The sequence below is a fragment of the Dipodomys spectabilis genome, unplaced genomic scaffold, assembly GCF_019054845.1.
Source record: "Dipodomys spectabilis isolate Male_0828 unplaced genomic scaffold, ASM1905484v1 ptg000421l, whole genome shotgun sequence".
NCBI lineage: Eukaryota > Metazoa > Chordata > Mammalia > Rodentia > Heteromyidae > Dipodomys > Dipodomys spectabilis.
In genome coordinates, this window is record NW_024871098.1 from 5,033,012 (window position 1) to 5,042,044 (window position 9,033).

Below are 9,033 nucleotides of genomic sequence, written 5' to 3' on the forward strand. Positions count from 1 at the left end.
ATTTGCATTTCTTTTATGGCTAGGGATGTTGAACATTTCTTCATGTGTCTATTGGCCATCCTTTCTTCTTCAGAGAAGCTTCTCTTTAATTCTTTCGCCCACTTACTTATTGGGCAGTTGTTTCTTTGAGGGTTTGTTGTTGGTTGGTTTAATTTTTTGAGTTCCAAGTATATTTTAGATATGAGACCCTTGTCCGTTGTATGGCTAGTAAAGATCTTCTCCCAGTCCGTGGGCTTTCTATTGATCTTGCTAGCTATGTCATTTGCCCTGCAGAAGCTCTGCAACCTTATGCAATCCCATTTGTCCAACCTTTCTTTGATTTGTTGTGTTTCCGGGTTTCTATTCAGAAAATTTCGGCCTGAGCCAAGGAGACCCAGGGTTTCTCCTATTCCATCCTGTAATGTTTTCAGAGTGTCTGCTTTGAGTTCAAGGTGTTTGATCCATTTGGAGTTGATTCTGGTGCAGGTTGATATATAAGGATCTAGCTTTAGTTTTCTACATGTAGTTAACCAGTTTTGCCAGCACCATTTACTGAAGAGGCTGTCTGTCTTCCATTTTATTGTTTTAGCTCCCTTATCGAAGATTAGATGGCTATAGGTCTGTAGGTTCATTTCTGGGTTTTCAATTCTATTCCATTGGTCCTGAGGTCTGTTCTTATGCCAATACCAAGCTGTTTTGATTTCTATGGCTTTATAGTAGATTTTGAAATTTGGTATTGATATTCTTCCAGCAATGTTCTTTCCGTTGAGGAGCGTTTTTGCTATTTGGGGTCTTTTATTGTTCCAGTGCTGTGAGTTTTTTTCACAAAATAGCCCCAGGGAAAAGCTACTGTTTGTTGAAAGGCCTCAACTCTACCCAGAACCTAGCCTCACCACTGCATCCCCCTCTTTTGTGATTCTCAAAGCAGATCACCCTCCCAGTAAACTAACCTGGGAGGGGGATCTCAAAATTTTGGGTGAAGCAGAGCATTTTTCTGCCTGTTCCAACAAACTGACTTAAGAAACCAATCAAGCCACAGGACCTCAAGCTGACCAGAGACTCCAACCAGATTCTGGTTACAGACAAAAGGGAGATACAGGACCCTTCCCACCCCTCCCCCCCAAAAAAAAATCAAAGAACTTTTTTTTTTCTTCTTCTTCTTTTCTTTTTTCTTTTTTTTGTTTTGTTTTTTTTTCATTTTTTGTTACCTTATATATAAAAAAAATTTTTTTCCTTTTCTAAAACTTTTATTAATCTTTAATTTTTGCCTCTTCTGAAAAAATAATTGTTTTCCAGTAACTTTTTTTTTCTCCTCTTATAATTTTTATTTTAGGAATACGTGAATGTGTGTTTTCCTTTCTTTTCTTGTCTTCTTTCTCTTTTTCTTTCATTCTTAATTATCTTTTTGTTTTTTGTCTAGCTCTAGTGAACTTCTGATCTTTTCTTCTCACTTTCCTATCATTTCAACATTTTCCTCTTTTGTTCTTCTTTATGTGTCTTAACTCTTGTCCTGCACATTCTCAGATAAACCCGTAGTTAACTAGTAGACCCTATCCCCCATTGTGTACACACTTAATCCACAAAATTATTACTCAATTCAAAACCTCTGAGACTTAAATTCATTAATAGCAGTACTACCTCTTTATACCTATATGATATTTTAAGCATTTTTTTAAAGTTTTTCACATCTCCTCTATGTCCCTCCCTTTTTCTCAACATATTCACATTCCTCTCTAAATAGATGGTCTTTTAATCTCTATAATAACATTAATTTTTACGTTTCTATTTTTTTTTCTGGTCTCTTTTCATTCCCCTTTCCCTTTCTTCTTTTTCTCTCTCTCTCTACTTGCATCCTACCCAACCTATTTCCTGCACTGTGATTAGGACATAGTTAACTCTCCCTGTGCCTCCCCACACCAATCTATTCCTATTTTTTACCCACATCTCTCCCTAACCCTAATAATTTCTGGTTTTCCAAATTCTTCTCTGCGGTTCGAAGTCCTTTAACATATAGTTGTTTGATGTCGAATAGATGTGTCTGTTGAACTAGATTGTATCTGTAGAATATTGACTGTACAAATGCAAACTTTGGTTGATGGTTGCCTTAAGATAGTGTTCTAGCACAAAACTGGTGCTATCTTCATCTCAAATGGGCAGAGTAAGCCGGAAAAACACAAGAAAAATGGCAAATTCGGGTATCTCAAATCGCAATCTTGATAATCAGGGGTTAGAACAGATAATGAATAATCCAGAGGAGAGTTCCCAAATAGCTCTACAAACACTACTGGCAAACATGATAAATGAGAAGTTTGACAACGTACAAAGGACTCTGTATGAGCGTGATAGGGAGAGAGAAGAGGCATCCCAGAAGTTTATACAGGAATATCATAAGCGTGAGGAAGCTACTCAAAAACTGATACAGGATTTGCGTGAACAACTTCAGAATACTCAAAGAGAAAGGGAGGAATGGCGTGAGCAGGCTGAGAGCACTCAAAGAGATCTGCAGGAATCGCACGAACGGGAGGAAGCTAATCAAAGAGTAATACAGGAATTGAGAGACCAGGTAGAGAACACACAAAGATCACTAAAGGCATTCATGGAATCCTTTAACAAAGAGCTGAAGGAAGTCAGGGAGACCACAAAGGGAATGCTGAATGGAACCCAACAGAAGGAATGGGAGCCCAAAGAAACCATAACCAATCAACTAAGTGATTTGAGGACAAACACTGAACACCAAATTAAGGAAGTAAAGAAATTCATACAAGACCTAAAACAGAGCTTCAACAAAGAACTTGAAGCCATCAAAGCTGACCAACTAGAAGGAAAAGAGATAAAAAACAAAGAAGAGTGTCTTGACAGCAGGTTAGACCATGCAGAAGATCGAATCTCAGGGATTGAAGACAGCCTAGATATTATAGAGAAAGAACATACAACCATCCAAGACAAGTCCAAGAAATATGATAGATCTATCCAACACCTGGAAGACACCATCAGAAGGCCTAATCTAAGGATAATGGGTGTAGAGGAGCAACTAGAAACAGAAGTTAATGGTCTAGGAAATTTGTCCAGTAGTCTTGTCAGTACCTCATGCCCTTCCAGTGCTTGTTGGAGCTTGCAGATTCTGTTATTCCTGTTGCTCCTCTATGTCCAGAGTGCTTCCAGCTTCTCCTGAAAATCTCTGTTCACTTGCTCCAGGTCATAGAAGCTTCTGATCTTTTACTCGAGCCGAAGTGTTACATCATTGAGCTGTTCGAAGAATATTTCAATCTCCTTCTGTGCATCAGTGACTGCAGAAGCCTCCATCTCCAACTCTGCCATTCGCTGCTATGTGGCCTGCAGGCAGCTGGTGAGAGTTTTGTGCTCCATTACTCTGTGATCGGCCACGTGCTGCATGTGGGCCGGTGCTGATTGTAAATCGCTTTCTGCCAAAACCAACTATTGTTTGAGTGGCTTGTGGATTTCTAGCTCTATTTTTAGTTCTTTGTGCCCCTGGGCTATCTTCTTCCTCTCTTTCTCCCGTTGATACTGCAGGTCTGTCTTTTCCTGATTCAGTGGTTAGATATTGGCACAGAGCACCTGGTTTCTTCTTTTGCTGCGGTCCAGGGCAGGCACCATGTGTTGGTAGCACCTCTGAAGATCTTTGGTGGTATCCGGACCCTTGACACTCTGGACCCTGATGGCTGTAACACTCTCCAAAGGCAGGGGTGGCCCCTGGACCTTCCTTTGTATCATGCTCTCCAGTGGTGTTTGTCTTGGGGATCCCTCCCTTTTTTGTGTTCTTTGTTTTTTTGAATGTTGCAGGTCTGATGGCAGGATTCTTCTGTCGGTGATCTGGCAGTTGTTTCTTGCCCACAACTCTCTCACGGAGTCTGGTTGTTAAAGACATCTGAGCACTAGGATGGGAGAGGTGGGCTGGCCACATTCCCAGGCTCTGGGTAATCCTCTATTCTCCCACTCACTGACTAGGATGTAAGTTTCCTAATCCACTCCAAAGTCGCCTCAAGACTCTTGCTCACCACCCAGCCACCTCTAACTTCCTCAACTGCTGGTAGTGGTCTCAACCAACAGAGGGAATCTGGGTGCTACTGGACAGCATGGAATATGGGAGTGGCCACAATTCTTGTATCCCATTGGTTAGAAAGAACCATGAAAGAATGGGGGTGCAGTCAGAATCCTGTGATGCAGGCTGCATAGGTGGAGTCAAGATGACAGCGGCTCCCCAGCCCCTTTCCAAGTAAACTCTGTCCAATTCAGTTGGAGACAAGAGGGTGACTTGCTTTAGCTGCATGGCTGCACAGATTGTTCTGTATGACTGTTTGTTGCCAATCTCGGAACTTGAACTCAAGGTCTGGGCACAGTCCGTGAGCTGCTTTTGATCAAGGCTACCCCTCTACCATACGGGTCTACTTATGGCTTTGTTGACACTGAACTTGGACAGGCGTTTCAAGGACTTTCCTGCCTACGGTGACTTTGACCATAATCCTCCTATACAGGCTTGTATCAAGAAGGACTGCTGAGAGACACTGGTGCCTGCCTAATCATTGGTCTTGCTGATGTTTTGGGACAGACCAGTGAGTTCCCTATCCATAGGTTTAACTGGTGGGAGCTGGAGCCCACAGTTCAAATCCTGGTCCTGCCACCTCCAAATGGCAGGAGATCTTAAGACACTCATTCATATCCATATGAATACGAATGGAATGGGAAGTATGTATGATTGAATAGGCAGTTCTTGAATGATTCCAGGATAAAATTATACACTATTATAGGACACTGATCGATTTTAATCAATACTTTATTTTATTTTATTTTATTTTTAATTTTATTTTATTTTATTTGAGAACATACTGTACAGAGGGGTTACAATTACATGGGCAGGATAATGCATACGTTTCTTACCAAGCATTGCAGCCTCCTCCTTTGTTTACACTTCACCTCTTTTCCCAGCCTCCCCCCTCCCTCCCACCCAATCATACCCCCCCACCCCCCCCCCCCACCGACATTGTAAAGCTGGTTTTGACATGACATTTTTAATCAATACTTTATATGAAGCATTTACACAATCACATTCATTTAATGAAGGCATAATGAAATACCTAAGAATTGGGCATCACATAGTATAGAGATGCCATTTTTCTCTGCCAGGACTGGTATTGGAACTCATGGTCTGGGTAACTCTGTTGCACTGTAAGGGAAGGGGAAGCTCGCCTCCCTGAAGTGAAGAAATTCAATTCTGTTCCTTAGGCCTGAAACCGATCCTCAACACTAGAAAACATCCCATTCGTGTACATTTTAGAAATATGATTTATATTTACATACATATGTTGATTCTATATTACGTTCAGTGTAGTTATTCATTTTATTTTTCATTTTGTTCATGTATTGACTATATTATTGTTTATTTTGGCACATAGAACATTGATTACTTTGATTACATAGGATATAGGACTGCATATGTTTTCCATTTTATACCTGACACCCAAGACTTTCTCAGAAAAGGAAAACATGTGTCACCATCAGGTTCTTACTCCACGATTATTGTTTGGGAGTGATGGCATCTGAATTCATGGCCTACAGGGCCAAATTCATGAATGGGTGAGGGTCAGCATGCAATCCTGGGGCAAAATGAGCTGACACAAACTATGCCGGAATTGAGATTGAGCCCCTGGGGTTGAGAAAATAAGAACAGATTGACATGCAGATGGTAGTACATTAATAAATATATGTTTTCACAAGTCAATACCTGACAAACATTAGACATTTATCTGGGCATTATGAAACTGAATTATGTTTTTGACCAATGTGATCATTAACACCCTCCTTATTAGAAGGCAACCCTTCTCCCACTAGAAGAGAAACTTGCATTCCTGCTAGATAAAAATCCACCAAACTCCCTCGTTCTTGGTAGGAAACCCTCTGTCCCTCTTGGTAGGAAACCCTTTATGTGTAGCTTGCCTTTTTTTTTTTCATTTTTGGTCAGTCTTGGGACTGAACTCTGGCCCTCGACACTGTTCCTCAGCTCTTCATCTCAAGGATAGCGCTCTACCAGTTGAGCCACAGTACCACTTCTGGCTTTCTCTGCTTATGTGGTGCTGAGGAATTGAACCCAGAGGCTCAAGCATGCAAGGCAAACACTCTACTGCTGAGCAACCTTCTCAGCCCTTTATCTGAGTTTTTAGTTCTCTCACTTGCCAATGTTGAATTCTTCTAAGTCCTTTGTGCAGCTTTGGCCTTCAATCACACAAAAAAAAATCTACCCTTTATAGATAATGTTTCTAGAATTAATTTTCCCATGCCATCCTACTAGAGCGCTTAATTTAGGGGTTTAAAAAATCTTTTAGTATAATTAACAAATCTCTGTTGATCTTATTCTACTCTACATTTTATTTTTGCCAGGCCTGGTGCTCCCTGAGCTTCTTTTGCTCAAAGCTAGCACTCTACCTGTTGAGCCACAGTGCTACTTCCAGCCTTTTCTGTTTATCTGATGCTGAGGAATAAAACCCAGGGCTTCATGCATGCTAGGCAAACAATTTAAAACTAAGCCATATTCCTAGCCTCCAAACTACATTTTATTTATACTAATTATACTAACTTATTTATACTAATTATACTGATTCCTAAGCTGCTATTTGGGGCCTGGCTTGAATTTTTGGAAACTTTTGGGGGAGGATCCTGAATAGTACCTATGTAAATATGAAATATGAATGACCCTCTGGGGAAGGGGTCTCTCCTAACTAGTATAAAAGGTTTGAGAACGGACAGGTGGATGAAATGCTAGGATGTAAGTGATGGCAAATTGAACAAAGCACAGGTTCTACTCTAGTTGGCCAGGAATGTCTCCAGCACTGGTCTTCCACAATACCATCAGACAATTCCCCTGGCTATATTTAGTGCTTACTGCTCAACTCTTCACAGGTTCGGCCTTCACTGCATCTTGGTAAGTTTCCCAGAAATGCCAGTTGTCCCCCGTACCTACAGAGACAAGGGGTATAGTTGGCCTTGGGAAGATAGGATTTTTGTCTTAGATCCTCCTCTTGCAAACAGCAACAGCAGGGTCATTCAAGTTTCCCCAAGCTGTGTTTGGCCAACCGAACATGCACTCCATGCCCTTGGGGGTCTGAGGTTCATTACAGTGGGAAGTGTACCACTTGTTTTTCTGGTCTCTGTGCCACACAGTCTTAACAGTAATGGTGAGCAGAATATTTAATCCATTTCACCTAAGCATTAATTTTTATTGGTCATAGGACTTGAACTCTGGGCCTGGGCACTGTCCCTGAGCTCTTTAGCACAAGGCGAAAGAAAGCCCTACTAGTTGAGCCCAGCACCAATTCCAGTTTTCTGGTGGTTAATTGGCGATAAGAGTCTCAAGGACTTTTATTCTCTGTCTGTCTTTGAACCCCAATCCTCAGATCCTGAGTAGCTTGGATTGCAGGTGCATGCCACTGGCACCCAGATTTGGACATGACTTTTTTGAGTTCCCCTTTCAGCATATAAGATTTAAAACACACACCTTCAAGCACTTATGTATAACAAATTGTTGTTTGGACAAGTGCACAGTATGGATCTCAATAATAAAAATTATCCATTATTTAATAGTGTTCTGAGATCTTTTTCACCATTCTCCCAGTGGATTATCAGAAGCAGGTCCTTGGATCATTTTTCTTTGGTTCCTTAGGCCTAGAATTCTTATTCCCCATTTTAGCAGGTCTGTTGAGATTTCAGTTTTTGGTGCACTAAATCCTATCTATTGTAAGTTTCTTGTGCTCCCCTCTCATATTCAACTCTCCCCTTACTGGAGATTTCTCAAATATGGCTTCCTCCAGCTCCCACATTCTTATTCTTGGGCCAGAGAATGAAAACAAACATCAAGACTCAAGTTTTCGTTGTGCCTAAGACTCACTCAGCACATGAAAGTCCCCAACCAACGAGGTAATGGGCACTAGTCCAATTTTTCCTCTCACGGCCAATGCATGAGGTAACTTTTTATTGAGGTGCTTCCATCGGCCCTTTCCTGACATTGCTGATACACTTTCCATCATTAACCACAATGGGTGGGTTTAACCCAACCTTGAGCTACCCCAACAAGGCAGGATGTGTCTCCTTCTAAAGGGTTACCGCCTTGCATAACAAAGATTGTGGACAATACCCCAGATTATTGGGAATACTCCCATAGTGTAAGCCTATATCCCAAGAAAGACAAGCAAGTTGAAAGAAACTTAGCACGGCAAAGTTTAGTTCTGTTGAAGGGCATGTTATTGGCAGGAAGCCAATGAAGCAACCGCTCTGAGTAGGAAGTCTGAGTAGGAAGTAGGTTTTACCCCTAATGAGTTACTACTTCTGGTATTGATCAGAAGTTGTGTTCAAAATCTTGCTCAATTGCCTCTTTTGAAGCTCAGCTGGCTAGTTTGAAAGGGGATCAGTTTCAGAGCAATCAATGAAACCAGGACAACCATTCCAGAAATTGCTAGAAAATTCTTACTATGCTTTTGCTCTATGAATTAAACTGTGCCTATGAGTTGAACCATGTTCCTAGAACGATTTTACTTACAGGATATACTTTAGTTAAAATAGCTTTTTGTAAGATTATGGCTACGTGTAGTCAATGCTTTCCTTCAAGCAATCACTTTCACAGAAAAATATTCTATCTCCTACAAAGTCCATTCCCAGACAGAATTTATTATCAGCAGCTTCCTCTTAGGAATGGAGGCTTATAAGCTTCCAGTTGAAAACACCTTATTCACATATTGCTTTGGCTCCCTTAGGCAAACTCACCTCAGCAAGTGGTTATGAAACCAACCGCTGTGTGTGGCTGCTTTATTATAAAGAACCTATATGGTAATTCTGCTCCTAATGCTAATAGAAAGAGGAAAGCCTGCTCTCTCTGGAGGCACGTAGCTATGGATTTAAGCACACATATTGAACCCTGAGCACAGGACACAGATTAAACTGCAGTATTTTCAGAGCCATAGATGAATCAGCCCGATCCCAGATGCTTGGCTGAGCATAGGGCACACTTCTGGTGCCACATTTCTGAGGTAAAGCAGTTCTAAGCTGCCA